The 16,599-nt window shown below is 38.2% G+C and overlaps 1 protein-coding gene across 3 annotated transcripts in view; it reads left to right on the top strand.

Annotated features, from left to right (window-relative positions):
- Nucleotides 1–9,175: 9,175 nt before the first annotated feature.
- Nucleotides 9,176–16,599, top strand: part of tead1b (TEA domain family member 1b) — a 48,342-nt gene continuing 40,918 nt past the window's right edge. For 2 of the 3 annotated variants that reach the window (XM_023410843.2, XM_087175276.1), the window contains exons 1-2: nucleotides 9,177–9,348; nucleotides 9,808–9,937. The gene's annotated coding sequence lies outside the window, so the exon portion shown is untranslated. Of the gene's footprint in view, nucleotides 9,349–9,807; nucleotides 9,938–16,599 lie in introns of all 3 variants that reach the window. The other variant, XM_023410839.2, reaches the window with a different exon arrangement.

Here is a 16,599-nt window from a genome sequence, read left to right as displayed (position 1 = left end):
TTATAAATGAACAAGCAGTGGCAAAACCCATGGTTTCTGCAGGAATAATTCCTTCTGAATTTTTTGTATCCTACCGTAGGTCCAACAATTTTTTGCCAGATGGCAGAAATTCGATGGTGCACTGATTGTTTTTGATGGCAGGACATAAAGCTCAACTCTAAAAACATGCATCTGTGTGATATCACAAAATCCTCTGCCTCAGATACAATCTGCGTGTACATCTGGTCATAATCACATTTTAAACATTTGTTATACAATAATCTGTCTTTAATGTCTGTGTCCTACTGGCAGTGCCTTCTACTGAACAGGAGAGTGAGCTGCCACAGAGATAAAGCGATTTGTAAGCAACTAGCAGGTATGCAAACTGCTTAATATTGTGAAAAAAAATGCCATAGAAACAATTGCAGCAGCATAGTGAAACATTTGAAACTGTATTTGTGAGGATTTTGTTAGAACTTAATCAAGTGACACATTTCTCCCATATTGTCCTTTATTACCTGCAGTGTATACCTACACCCATTTGTGTAGAGTGTGGATGTAGTTTAAGAAACTGTTTATGAGTTTCTAACAGTATGTACAGTATTTTTCATAAACTGTTGCATAACGAGTGTGTGGTGATGATGAGACTATATCATATGAGAGTGTGGCAGCATCTGGAGGTGTCTACATGACCCAGAACACACTGGAGCTTCACTGCTTTTGTGTAATGAAAAGGGACAGTGCCCTTCACATTGCCATGGGGTAATTTCAGTGCTATGAGTAAAACTGATTGTTGTAGTTTAACTTACAAATAATTTAAATTGTCTCAAAATAAAAAATGGCAATGTGATGAGATGTACCTTTTCATTTTTTGAAGATAAGGTCATCCCTCACATGCTGGAGCTCATATCCAAAGAGCTTCTCATGGCATCAGTAAACAACAGGCAGATCAGGTGCAGTGTATTTGTAATTAAATTAGGTGTGAACACATTAATATAAAAATAAAATGGGAAAAAATAAAAAAAAAGGTAGCAGGGATTATAAAAAGATGAGAATCTAAATGTATATATTTACTCACATAGAAAAACCCTAGATCAGTAGAAAATGAATAAAAACTGTGTGGAGACAGAAATAGATTACAAATATCTTGGTTCCTATGTCATGAAAAACAGAAATACACAAATTTTGTTATTGTACACACGAAAGTCGCCTCATATTCAACGAGTCTGCAGTGATGAAATATTGAACGTGCCAGGCTACACTGACCAGTCACTCGTACATTTCTGCACAATGCACCATGCAACACCAATTTTCATCCATTAGGACTATTGATGGTCAACTACAGACCTACCTGCTATTTAATGGAGTCCTGTTTAATGGCCAGAGTGGTTGGCGACTGGTTGTTCTACAGAGATTTATTCTATGTTCATATCATAAAATGAATTATCATGGGCAGAAAAGTGACAGTCTGAAAGCATGGCATCCTGCCAACAAGCTTTGTGTCTATTAGTTCTATTTTAGCTCACTACAATCCTGCTCATTACTTTTCACTTTGATTTGAAGGCAGTAATTTGTTTGTATTAAGACTGTGATGGAATAGTTACTTAATATTCCCAGTGACCGCTGGTTTGGAGGAGGTGTGTTGATCCAGTCTTTGTAATCTAGTCCAGTTACACAGCATCAGTTGTGACCAAAGTGAAGCAGCATCGTCACACAAGGAAAAGTTAGTGCACTACTGACTTTCAGAGGCGGTCTCACTTGGACCAGTGTAGATCACCATGGTAACCTACACAGGTTGGCTAACCTGCTCTGAAGCAGGTTTTGTTTAGAGGATTAGATAAAGCTGTGTGAACAGCCTGACTCCAAACCAATCAGCTCTCTGGAAACATAGTCAGAATTTCATCAGGATCTTGTTATGGGCACACATGCTGCATTCATATAAATGTCCAATAGATGTCCAATTTTTTAATGATTACTTAACTGACTACAGCTTATAATAAATGCTTGTAGAAACACCCACCAATAACTGTACAATAATTGGCTGACAATATATATATTTAAATTACTGGATTCAAATTTCTGCTGTATAATAATTGCAATGAATTTCTTTCATGCCACAACAATTGGGTCAATGTGGTGTAGTCATATATCATCAGACTTGTCCCTGGGGAAACCTGATGAGGCCTCTCTGGGAACAGAACATCTTTTTAAAACTCAGTCAGGTGGCATGATACTATAAAAATATGTCTACTGTGTCCTAAAGACTGTGAGAGTCTTTTAATCCAAAAGGGAAGATAATGGGCTCAGTGGCATTATGTTTGAAGTACAGACCAAATAAGAAAAGTTTGGATAATGTAAATACATTACATCTACATGAGAGAGGAGCACCAATACTGGCCTATTCATTGCACTTGAACTTTTAACTTTTCCAGGCTTCAGATATGTTGTCAGTGGGCTCTACAGATAAAGATCCATAACGTTTTCCTGCTTGTGTTATTGTTTTCACATCAAAGAGGCTTTAGTATAAGTGCAGAATACAAGGAATACACATTTCAAGATGTTGTGATACATCATATTGTATATAATATGTGATAAAGTGAAAAGCTTTTTTGGAAACAAATCCCATAATAAAACATCTCTGAAGAACTTAGAGGTAAGCAGGACTGTGAACATAGTAACACAGAAAACAAGGTTTGAAGTTACCACAAGGGGGCCTTTCCTTTAAAAATGTCATCAGTTCAGTTGTGAGCCTAGAAAGCAACCTTTAATTGACAGGGTATTTATATGTGTGGAACATAGGGAAAATTCAGATTGATGTAGTTTAACTCATGTGTGGTTTAAACAAACAACCTCCTTGATATCTGCTCATTCATGAAAATAAATTCCTCAAGGTGTTTTGAATCATACGGTAACAAACTACAAACTCACAATTGCTCATACTGTATGTATGTAATGAAAAACACATATACACATACAGATGCACTTAAACAGCAACACGGTCCATGAAATAATCAGAAGCTATGCTGATTGGGATGTGGGCTCCACCACTCCTATTCATTTAACCAGTAAGTGGCCCTCACTAGTCCTTCTCTTATCTTTGGATAAAGTGAATCAGTGTGGCCAGCTGAGCAGTCAAAGCAGAGAGCCAGGGAAGCACCTGGCCTTACACAGCCATCTGATTAGAGGATGTTGCAGGCCATGCTGAACCAGACCAGGGCAGGCAGTGGCAGCAGCAGGGCAGATCTGGAGTAAAATGAACTAAACCAGGCTAATTCTATTGCACCGTGGCCTCCCTTAGAGGCTTAGAGCAGCAGGTTCAAATCAAAGCAATGCCATAGCACAGACCAACCTTATCAAGCCAGGAGTCAGGAATGAGGACTGCAGTGAAGAAACTATAGCTTCACTGGGTCAGAACAGCTGATTGGTGTTCTCTGAAGCATGCATTTAATGATTAAGCTCTTATTATCTACTGTGTCCCCAAGCTCCCAAATTGGCTTATGAAAAAGAGTCCTCTGACATATTTTATCTCAGCTGACAATAGCATGGATGTTGAAAGCGACACAGTAGAGTGAAGGTATTAGTGAGAGAGTTCTGCACACAAAAAAATAAGTGTTGTAGGGAAAGGTTTTTTTGCAGATGGCAAGATCCATACACATACTGTACATACAGCATGGAGATGTTGCATTGCACCTCCATGATGGTGAAGAATGTATGCAAGCATAAGACAGAAGCTTAGTTGGTTAGACCCATGGACTACGCTAGAATTAGATTCAAAGCCAGTGTAACTTGCAGCATGCAGCTATCACTTCATCATCAGTAGCCATGTGCAAAATACACTTGACTAACTTGTTAAAATAAGGCAATAAGGCATGGCACATTTTAATGCACATATCGCTCACTGGACAGGTGGTCTTTGCTTCGGTTGATATATTTGTATGTAGACATGTAGACAGTAATGGAACATAAATCAAATCTTCACTCATTAGGGGAATGTAACCCAGTGAACCAGTTTGACTATGAATGGAAAAAAATATCAGGAGACACATTATGTAGGCTGTCACTAATAGAGAAAAGCACCATCGTGTCATGATATGGTATTGGGACCTTCATACTGATTAGTTATTTATAGTAAAGGATACTATTGGGGCAATCAAATCTGTACAGAAAGACCTGAAAACCACAGCCTGTTGTGCAGAAGTGTTTGTTATTCCAGAACAAATGTGAGGCTGTTTCATGACAGTGTCAGTCCCATTAGCCTGTTTTTGTTCAGTTTTGGGGGGAAAAAATGACCATTTGAGGTCACAGTGTACAGTGCCAGTGCAATACAGGAGAGTGTAGGTCAGAGAAATGTAGGAGTAGCCTAAGCATGCATGGTCTAGGTTTCACTTTTGCTTTCGTCAGGGGGCCATGACAACAACCAAAATGATGTCTGCAACCATATCATAGTTGCCATTTTTAACCAACATATTACTTACACTGATTAAGCGCAGCAAAAAAAATGCTAAATAAAGATTGCATGAAAGTTTGGGTATTACATGGACATATTTTACTTACAAGTTTAGAAGGACTGTCTGAACAACATTAAATGGATGTTTGGCCTTCAAGTTCTGTGGAGGACGTAGTCTAGAAAGGTAGGTCCTAAGGTCCGTCCTTCCACGGCTGGATTTCCACCACTTCCTTGCTGTGTGACAAGTATTCCTTTTTTCATGATTTAATTAAGAATTTGTTTGAAAACTGAGATCCTGTCTGGAAGGGGCCCTAGTTTTAAGACCTTTTGTATTTCAGTTTTGGGCTTATATTTAGTATATTCTTGAATTAATTTTTTGAATCAAATGACCACACAGTATATCAAGGACCAGCTAGTATTCTTGCATAGAAAAACTAAACTTATTACATAGAGACTGGGAAGAATAAAGGCCACAAATCCTTCAAATCCACCCCTCTGAACTGGGGCACAGTGGAGTTATCTGCCTGATTTTACAATGCGCTTAATAACCAAAAAAGGAAAACATGAATTACCCAACAGAGGTAAATCTCACTGTAGTTCAATGTTAAACTCATGTGCATAAAAATACTGAAGGCTTCCAGGAGTTCAGACTTATAGTTAAAATATAATTACAATAACAATTAAATGTGACACTATTCAACCAAGTACTATTACTTGGCTTATTCATAATGACCACGACCATCTCTCTAATAAGTGGAACATGCATTTGAACATATGACTCTCCCACTCTGTCTCACATTTAGTCATTCCCTACTGACACGTTTTTCACCATCTATCCTAGAGACAAGACCACTCATGTGGCTACATCCTGTTGCACAACAGCTGAGTGGCAGTTAATAGGAGACTGTCCCCCTGTAAAAACTGAGCCCATCGGTTGGTGGTGCAAGCATCTTAATACAACCCATAGTTACGTTTCATTGTTAATCGATTGTTAGCCTGCATTACGAGGAGGTTGGGGTGTGTTTATCAGTGTTGCCACGACAACAAAGTATGCCAGTATGCTTGTTGCTGGTACGCTCCTACGGGTTGTATCCAAGAGAAAAACGACCCATGTGGCCGTTTAGGTTGGGGGACTTGTTGATTAATAGTGTCGTCACAGGGTTGGCTTAAGGTGGGTGAGCTATTTGTTTTGGTATTAACATTTCAGTGGCTTTTCTCCTTCACCACATACAGGAATGATGAAATACAATAACTGCACACAGAGCACAGAGATAAGAACATCAGGAATTCATATATCTATAATTTAGCAGTAATCATTTGGCTCAGTAACCTACAAAATGCAGTCTCCGCCAGGTGCACTGACACTGAAGACTTCTCAGAGCATATTCTTTCAATTCTGACACATGTGACGAGAGCTCTTAAGATTATGTTTAACATTAAACGCTGTAAGGTGTTAAATTAACACTGTAACATCCGAGCTCCAGCAGTTACCTACTGCAACATTTGGAAAAAAGCAGGCACTTCACAGTAAGGACATCCTAGATATAGCTGCAGTTTGATGATTCAAATTTTTGTTATTGAAGGGAATAGCCAGTGCCCAGAAGAAAATGATAACAACTGCTTTGAAAGCAGCAACTGGTAAGCTATACCATGAAGTGTATTTTAACAGCTCGTGGAATAAAAATACAGACGGTAAAAGATGTACAAAGAGATGTTCCTGTATAAAGCGCATTTAAATCGTACACTTCCCTGTGTTTCTCTCTCAGCTAAACGTGCACAGACAAGCGTTAAAAGGTGTTGATGGATGCCCTCAGAGGGGCAGTCGTTCATCTTCATGGATCCCTTTCTTTTGAAGGATTGGTGTCAAAACACCGGCTTCTAATGGATGACTTGCTCAGACAGGACCACAGTTGTGTCTTCAGGTTTTCATTGTATAATTGTTTGAACTCGCACTTGTAAATCTGGCAAACTCTACCTTTATGAAAATGTGTTGAAAGCACATATATACACATATAGCACATATATACATATATATAAATATATATATACAGCAGGTTTGAATATAGTGTCAGAAATGCATGCTGCTTACCTGAAGTGGTGGCGTTTATATCATGACAGTAGTTGTTTTCTGAAAATATTAGAAGACTGATTTTTTGGTATAATATACAGTATATACACACAAATATATAGACCCAAAAGTCTATGACCTCTAATCAAGATGCTTATGCATTTGTTTGGAATGTAATACATTTTTTCATTACATTAAATTATGATAATATCAGCTTAGCGATTTAAGTGAATCTTAAATCTTAATCTTAAAAAATATACATGAATTTCAGAATATCTTAGTATCTGGTATGTCCCCCTTTTGCTTTAATGACAGCATGCACTTGAGGTGGCATGATGACCCATTATATGCCGGCATGGTTTGACAATGTTCCACGGAGCTTCTTGTGATGTCACAGAGTGCTTGTTTTTCTTCGTCTTCAAGTGCCTCCATAAATGTTCCGTGGGGCTGAGGTCAGGTGACTGTGGAGGAAAGCCAATGACAGTCAGGACTTTGGTCTTCAAGTAGCTCTTGCAAAACTGTGAGGTGTGTTTTGGGTCATTATCTTCCTGCGGTACGAATCCTTCTCCACAAAAGATGCAAACCAGAGGGTATCGCATGTCTCTGAAGAATGGAGCACTTCTCCTTGGTCAGCATTTACTCAATTCAGTGCAAGTGTCCAACTCCAGAGTAGGCAAAAAAAAAAACCCAGACTTGAACATTTGCCCCATGTTTCACTGTCAATTTGATGCACCAGGGTATCATTGTCTCTCTGGTTTGTCTCCTTACATAAACCCACTGTAAAATGCTGGTATCCCATATTCCACCCCAAGCATTTGGCCTTGTGTCCCCTCCTGAGAGGTGGTTTCAAAACTGCTACTTGTCCTCTAGGACCACAAAAAGAAAACCTTGCTGATTTGAGTCTTATGTTCTCTATTTAGCAAATTCTGTATCTGTGATGAAGTTCCTTTTCTGTCTATTGGTCTGTCTGATTGTGCTTTAGATCTGACTGATCCAGTTTTTGCAAAGTGTTGTATTGTTCCATGCACTGCCCCCTTAGAAACTTTTAATCTAGCCATGATTTGACGCAGAGAAAGCGGTGTGTGTGGAATAACAATTGGACTTCTGACACTTTTACTTAGTTCTGATGCCATTTTCCCCACTATCACAATGCTACTTAGAAAGCAATGATCTGCTGGAAAACCTGAGGGACAGTCATATTTATAACAGGTGAACACTGGCTGCAAGTTGAGTTACTTGAACAAGCCTCTGAGAGTAGATCAGGTCCACCCAAGTGTCGTCTGTACACATGCTTCAAAGGGAATACAACTCAGGGAAATCTGACCTTTTGTACAAAGGAGTTAAGTTGGTCAATGCCTCAAATTTGCTTAAATTTGTTTGCTGATCAAGGAATATTTCTTCTTCATTTTACATGACATAACTGTGTTTTTAACGTTTCTGAATTCTCTGACTTTCGGATTATTACCAGGTTTACGTGAAAATATTAGAGATTTTCATAGTGGTCTCAGACTTTTGGTCCCCACTGTACGTAGGCTATACAATATGTGTGTGTCCATCCAATATATGACAGTGCTGACGAGATAGACTTAAAGCGAAAAATACACACAAAAACTGCATTTCAAAGAATATGACATATGGAACTTCAAAGTGTTCATCATACATTGAAAAATAAGTAGCCTATAAAATAATCACACGAATAAATTGTGGAAAATATATAGAAAAGCAGACCTTTGAAAATGTGCAATTTTAAACAAAATGTCATGAAATAAAAATTATATCCATTAAAATTGGGTTACTATGAAATTAATGCGTAATGAGCTAAGTTTTAATAATTTATTTCACAAATTGCTTGTTCATTTATGTTTCACACAATATTTTAACATGATTATTTATTTCATAATGTCTTTTTTGTTTATCCAATATTCCAAGACATTTTTATTATTGAAATGACAAAACACTCCTCTAGTGCTACCTAGCACATGGGTTTGGTAGCTTGAGGTCATGAGCAGATTATGAAAAAAGGGACTCGTGGGCACAGGCGAGTAAAAGCCCCCCACCTCTTCTGTATAGGACTGAAACTTGTGTCGTTGGTCATGTTGCAGTAATTTTGTGTCTCATTGAAGTTGTTTTTATGGTCACTTTATGTCTCTTTGGTGAACTTTTGACTCTCTATGTAGTTGTTCTGTGTTACTTTGTGGACATTTTTGTCTCTTTTGTCTCTCTCAATTTTTGTCTCTAATAATTTAGTGTTTCTTTGTAGTATTTTTACGTCTCAATGTTTGAACGTTTCAAACGTGTAATGTTAATGTTTCTGTGGCTTTCAAAAATAAATGCTAACAATAACTTCATTCAGAGGATCCGGTCCCATGACTTCTTGGACCCTTGGCTGGGCCTGTGCCCGTAGGCCTATTCGGTAGTCCATCCCTGCTTCGGGCGATCCGAGGGGGACTATGTTATGTATTGGTAACTGTAGCTTGATCAACGCTGTTGCAAGAGGGTTTGACGGCTGTGGAGTTGTAAATTCTGAGTTTCGTCGTGCCCCTGAAGGCGTCACTTCCCGGGATGTTTACTGCCCTCCCAGTCCCCGCCGCTGCCTGCTGTCCAGGCTGGCTGCTGGGCTCGGGATGACGCCACCTCTCGCTCCGCCCCGGCGCAAACTCGCTCTTTGCGTTCATTTCATTCCTCTTCTCATTCCGAGCATTCTTCGCATCTCTGTCAGTGCGCGAAGCGATTCACCTACACCTTCCTGGCTGGCTCAGAAACACCAGAATAACTTGACATAGTATTAAAAATACCCAGTAACATCACATTACCAAAAGAAAGGGACATTTTTATATGAGATATCAATAACGAGGTAAGTTTAACTGGTAGTTGCAGGTATTCCAACTGGTTGTAGACTTCTGTTCGTGGGGTTTAGTTTACGTGTTTTGGAAATGCTGTACAATTTATTAAAATGTTGGCTTAATTTAGGTGTCTTCTATTTATCCCATGGCTTGAAGTAACGTTAGGTCGTCTGTTTCCATCGCTGAGATAGATGGCCGATTCTGGTCGCTGTTGCAACAGGATGCTCACTTTGAACACTCACTGTTGTAGCCTATGGCTTTGACATAGCAGCGAAAAATCTTTGACATTTTTCACATTTTTTGAAAAGAAGCCTGATCATACGCCCCTATAAAAGCCTCAGATGTCGTTTGCCCAGTGCCAGATCCTCAGAAACTCCCGGTGGGATTCAGGATGAACTAAAACATACTGCACGAATAACAATTTTTGGACAAGATGACGGTTGAAAACGTTGCTGTTTTCCTCTCCGTAGTTGGCTCTGCCGGGAGTTGTTGGAGATTTCACCGGAGCATTTTCGGACCACCTCGAAGAAAACGCTGGAGAGACTTGTTGCTTCAACACGTTTGACGGTGCTTTTTTTTAAATCGTCATCGAAGTTTTGTGTAAGTATTTTTTTGTTTGTTTGTAATGTTTGATTGTTACTTGTCTCACCAGTCTCCATGTTGTTACTGTAACTCTAACGACACCGACTGAACCGGAGGGAAAGGTTAGCCTAAACTCCTTTATTGTTTCGTATTTCGGGGGGATTAAAGCTCCTCTCTGCCACTCCCTGAGTATCCCATGTCCAAAAACTAGCAGTTTGACAAAAACAATGTACTAAATTACATTTTTGCATATTCTGGCGTTATTTTGGGGGTTTTAAATACTTTTGAAAAGGGGCATTTGGTTATCGTTGAGGAAAACTAGCTTAAATAGATATTTGCGATTCCCTTGTTTTTAAAATAGACTATCCGACCATAAATGGAGATGTAGCCGGTAATATAAAGGCAATTTGGAGCTGCTTTGTAGGAGCTTTTATTTGGGGTTTCCTTCATTGTTTTCCTTTTCCTCCCTCTACTTTCGGAAATGCCTGCTCAGCTAAAACTGAAGTCCCCCAACTGTAGGCCAGCAGTGTGTGTCTGTGTGTGTGTGTGTGCGCGTGCGTGCGTGCGTGTCACAAAGTTTTACTCCTTTTGGTTTTACAGTGACTCCATCCACATATCTTTCTGTATGCAAAGGGAGGGATGAGAAAAGGCCAAATGTTGTCATTAGCTATAGTAAAGTTATCTTAAAAGTGGGTGTAAGCACTGTTGCACCAAACACTGAAAGATTTCCCCTTTGTGCCAGACTTTGGTTACTCTGCGCCCCCCCTACCCTGACACTTAACTGAATATATGCTGCATTAAATTTTCAGATTTGGTTTGCTTTGAACAAACAGCCCAGTCAGGTCACCAGGCCACAGTTTACACAGCTCAGATATGCTGCTGTGATTCAATCAAAGTATACTTTGATTATATACTTAATTAATTTAGCCAAGGATTATAAAATACATGCTCACATCACCTAATTTATTATGTTTTGGCTTTCCAGTTCTGCTCTTCAGTATCTCAGGCCTCTGTCATCACCAGCTTGAGGAAAATAATTGCTTCTTATTATCATATTATTATTGTTATTATAAGCTTAGTTGAACTGGCACAGCTGAGCAATGGGGCGAGAGAAAGACCAATACAAGCTTTAAAAGGATGTTCTTGAACAAAATCCACTTTCTATCACTACTACTACTAGAAGTTTTTGGCTGCAGCAACTATGAGTCTCTCGCCTCCTTTTTGCACAAGTTCTCTGCTTTCATAATATTAAATATGCTTTTTCTTACAGTTAACTACTGTTAAATATTTTATGCAACTTTGTAGAAAATAAAGATTTAATTTCATTTAATTTAGGTACTAGGGTTTTTATCATTTCCAGGAAACAGTTTGAATGCAGTCAGGCGTAACTGCAGACATGTCACAGTGTAAATCTGCTTGCCTGGAAGAAAAAAAAAGTAGGAGTAGAAATAGATGCTTTGTTTTCAGCTTATGCAACCAGTGGACCTGTTGGATGGAAGCCTGCATAACATTTGTGCAAGAATAGGATGTTGTCTTTGTTTGACCAAATTAGACTTTACTTCTGAAACTAGGAGTTTCCAAACTTCCTCTGCTTTTTGATGGAGCATAACTCAGCACATTAAGTATGAACTACACAGACATGTTCACAGCTATGATGACACTGAGCCTCTCTTTTTGTATACTGTAATAAGTTAAAAGAATGTGAAATTAGTAATGAGCAAAAAAATAAACATACTCAAAATGATGCCATTGTATTGTGATCTACAAAAGTGACATTTAAGCAGATGTCGATAGATATCTGAATGAAAGAGGGTTGCGCTGCTGTAGATACAGTGTTTTAGAAGCTACACAGGTGGTGTGTAACATTAATGCATTTGTCATTCAGATTTTGTTCCTTTATGTTCTCTTGTTGAGGTCTGAGAGCAGGACCACATAGTTGTGGTCCATATAGTTTATCTGTTGTGAAATGTGGATAGAATAATATGCTTTTATGAAGCACACAGTGGACTGTGTTACTTCTTATAGTAAAGTGAGACTGTTCTTCTCTTTGGTTGTCCATACCAAATATTGTTTAAGGGCCGTTGACTTTCAGAACATAATATTTTGGCCAAATATCTGTCAAATGTATTTGCTTATTTTGTGCTTGATGAGGAAACATAGCAAATATGAATTCTTGCTTTTGCTTTTACAAAGTATAGATTTACTTTCTCCTGCCAGGGGTGGGGTTTTGTGAGCCCAGCATTACATGTATATTACACATATCAGTCTTCTTACCATTATAATTTTCATGTATGTATGTTTGTGGAATGACACAGAATTTGAAATCGTCTTTCCATACAATAATCCGAGGATATGACCATGTATACTTTTCGGCTCTTGGGGATATTATTTCCAGATGAATCATTTAGTATAATATATAGATGATTTTAGTTACAGATTTTTTTTTTTTGTATAACCATAGAAGGAATCCAAACTGCCCCTTTTGCCATCCATATCATCCCCATTAGCCAGCATTTTTGAATAACCCCTAGTGATTAATAGCACATTAAGAGATACAGTCTCCAGCAGGATGCACCTGTGTACTCTGTGCTCCATGCAACAGGTACTGTGGAGCAGTGATGTATTTATTTTCTCAGGATTGAATTTCATTTAAAATGATCTTTTCAATACCACTAGTATTATTTTAAAATAAGATTATTTTTGGGTCCTACTTGATTTCTGATGTAAATAGAACTATAATCAACTATAATAAACTCCAATTGTAGATTTGGGCTTAATATTTATATATATAAATGTAGATGTTATACAAAAGTCTTAAAATTGAAACTGTTACCAGTTTGGAGTTAAGGTCATATCTATCTGGTAAATCACACTATAAGCTGTCGTTTGTGTTTAGTAGTGTTTGTGTGCACAACAGAGGAGATTTAAAAGGAAAAAAATGTCTGCTTATGTTTAGGTTTTTGGTTTGTGGGTTACAGCCTTGTCACCACTTAGATTAGATGATAGGTCTTTGACAAGATGCTTTCATGGTTCAGATGATATTTGTTACCATCAACAGTTAAAGGCTTTGATAGTGCATAGTTTCTACAGCTCTTGGGAATCAAGCCATACCATACATGCAGGCCCTGTGAACAGACACTTGTTGTTAGAAATAAATGCTTTACCTGAGTGAAAATACAGTATGTGTTTTATATATGTAGGCTATGTGTAACAAGGCATGTTCTCTCCTTGTAGCAAGGGCCTGATAAATTCCTCATGGGAATGTGAACACATTATGTGTGCCACATTTTAATTGAAATGATAATACATGATACTATTTTTTTGTTATGAAAATACCAGGCTAGAACAATATCTGTGATGTGTAATTGAGTCTGAACACAGAGTCATTAATTGTGTAATTAGATGTGATGTGTGGCAGCGGTAGAATCACATCAAACCATCAGTGTTCTCCATGGTCAAAGCACGCTTTAAAAAGAGGACACTCCTGCAGGCTTCCAGACTGTGTGTGCCCTGAGGTAAACCCTGGTCTAGAAAGGGAATTTTAGAGTATGCGCTGCTGCTCAGCAGTTTGAGCTGGGCCCACTGAGGCCAGCGGAGAGTGCCACCAAAAAGGAAAAGCTGGCTCAAAGCCACTGACGTCATCTAAGTAAATCTGCTTCAGCACTGCAGCCATAAAATGACTGCCAGCTACCGAATGCACTTTGGCCTTGTCAACCACCTTAGTGGTGCAACACAGTTTTTTTTCTCCATGTGCATACTTATGGAAGACAGCCTGTGTTTAAGTCGAGTCCCATTTTGCTTGAGTAGTAACAGACTTTGCCTGTTCATTCAAAAGGAACAAGTCATGTTTGAGCCTTTCTAGGTTTACACAAAGCACCAAATGACTGAGCGTCTCATACCCTTTGAAGTCATACCACTTTAATATTACAGTCTTATAATGTTTACCATATGGCAATCTCAATCATTTGCACTGGAAAAAATGTATTTAGACTTAATAATGTCTTAACCACTTACTGTATTATTGACGTGGAGTGCCGTAGAAGTAATTTAGTCGCTGGGACATGTACTTTTTCTTACTGTTTTTGTTTGAATAAAAAGACAAATAAATGAGCTGCCTCATGATCACTCACAGACGAAAAGCAATATGTACACCATGAATCATTAGATGAGTCAGTTTCTGAAACCACTATAAACATTTTGAGTTCTTAACCACAATGAAAGCAGGAAATCTCAGCTTCAACAACTTCCTGTCTCTGGTGGCCATAGTAGCGGTAGTGGTGTTCAGCTTCCCACTAGTGAAAAGAAACAAAGGCACACAGTCACTTCATTTACTGTGTATAATTTGCGGCTTGTATTCAAATGTGGGTTATTCAGTCTCTCTGGCACCATATTCTCCAGTCGTTGCTTGTAATAAATTCCCACAAGACCTTTCATCAATGGTCGTTGTGTTGTTATCATGGCCGACACAGATCAGGCAGACTCTCTCTGCCCTGAAGGTGCCCTGGATTCAGTGGAGGCACAGATAGACTGGAGGGTAAGCTCCCAACATTAATATGCCGGCTGTGCCCAGTAAATTAGTTTGGAATCCGAGCCGGGACACAGCAGTGGAGAGCTGTATTGTCCACTGGACTTGACACTTACTTTTTTCCCTCATGTGCTCTTAAGTTAAAAAATTTAAGAGCGCATAAAGAACTTTAGGGGCGTAATGAAAATTTATCAAATAATGTGTTTTTCCTCAATAAAGGGATAAGAGGAGACATTTACAAGCAAAATGATTTAATTTATTTGAATACAAAAACGTACATACGTTTTTTAATTATTATCAAACTGTATTTATTTAATAATGATGTTATTATTTATACTTAACTGTATAAACGATATAAACAGTATGAACGTGGGAATGTTTTCTGCCACTGTAGGTGGAGGATGATCTGGTATCGCCACCAGGGGCTTCAGTTAACGTTACTTTGTTGCCTTCCTCGTCCATCTCCGGCATCTGCTTCTCGGTGTTGGGTGTATCAGTCAAAACTTTGTGTATGTTGCTACTGAACTTTTCATATCTATCTAGCTCACTGTGTGTTCACTGCTGGTGTTTTTCTTTTTTTTGTCGAAAAGTTGAGTCTAAAGGCCCGTTAATGCTGACGAGTGGATCATACGATTTTTTTTTTCAACAGACAGCACTGGTTCAGTGCAGTGACGGCATCATCATCACCGTGCTGAACCAGGGCTCGACAATTTGCAAGCGATTCACTCTCGTAAAGATTTTTTCTCTATTTAGTCCGTTAATAGAACCAAATAGTAAACATTTTCTACAAGGTGTCTCGATGGTTTATAATTCCATCACTATCTTTTGTTTTCTCATTTTTAGAGAGTATGTAGTTAGGGCTGCAGCTAACGATTATTTTTGATTAATCTACCGATTACTTTTTTGCTTCCAGGTGATGTCGTCATGTCTTGTTTTGTCCAGATCTCAAACATATTCAGTGTAAAAATCATTGAAGACTATTGAAAGTGGCAGATATTCATAGATTTTTTTGTCGAATGACTAATTAATTAACCGAATAACTGTTGCAGCTCTATACGTAGTCCAAAAAGCATAAAAAGACCAAAAGCAAAGGTGTGTTAGTCTGTTTCTTATAGTCTCTGACATCCACAGCCTGTCTCTGGCTCTGAGCAACAAGTGTTTATTCTGACCGAAGATGTAAATATCACAAATATATATTTAGACTTTTCAAATAAGCTTGTAATTGTTTTCAGCAAACATTACTCAAACAGAAGTGAACAGTATATTAATAATAACAATTAACATACATTTGGTGCTCTTGTAAGTATTTTAGGCAGCAGTATGGTGTATGTGGGATCAACTGCCTACAGTGTGTGCATTTCTGGTAATAAAAAAGCATGTCACATGCAGCGGTGTGGCTCATTGATGTGTTTTTGATTTTGTACAATATCTGAGGTCTATTGCACTGAGGAAAAATATCTATCAGGTTTTCACTACACAGATGATCCTTGTTAGTAGACTTGGTGAAATTTAATCATCATTTCATTTCAAATTTTCATATATGTTGATATTATTATTTACAAATTGGACTTTGTATAAGTAGCTAGTTCTTAGCTCCTGATGGAACACGGACTAAATTTGCTTTTCAGTGTTGTCCACACTGAAGACTGGACATCTTTTTCTTTGTATAGTCTTAGTATAGTGTCTAACTTAATAACGTGCTGCTTAGTGTCTTACAAAAAATATCAGCCTTGGATCCTTATTTCTCATTACCCATCGAATGCCCCAAAAATTCCAATTACACTAAGCTATACAAGTCAAGATAAATTTAATGTTTGTGTTTGGTTTGTGCACTAATCTCAAAATTGGTTTTTTTCTTTCTTTTTTTGATGAACTACAAGAGGTCAAAAATAGAAAAGTCATTGTTACATTTCTGTTACTATCGCAGGATCTTTGTATCCTCCTATCTGTTGTCCTGCTCCCACATGGAGAGCCTGCCTCTTCATACCACTGTTGACCCAGATGAAGAAGAGAAATTTGGAAAAATATGTAATTTCTCCTGTTGCTATGTTAAACAAAAGATTTTTAATTTACGTTTAGTTTGACTTTTGTTTTTGTGACCATGCAAATACTCTGGTGTACTGTAGTGTCAATATTTCTTGCGTTGTATTGGACT

Source organism: Seriola lalandi, unplaced genomic scaffold (assembly GCF_002814215.2).
Source record: "Seriola lalandi dorsalis isolate HSWRI2012SDOR001 ecotype SW California unplaced genomic scaffold, Sedor1 jcf7180002054440, whole genome shotgun sequence".
Classification (NCBI taxonomy): domain Eukaryota; kingdom Metazoa; phylum Chordata; class Actinopteri; order Carangiformes; family Carangidae; genus Seriola; species Seriola lalandi.
This window is presented reverse-complemented; position numbering and strand designations above follow the sequence as displayed.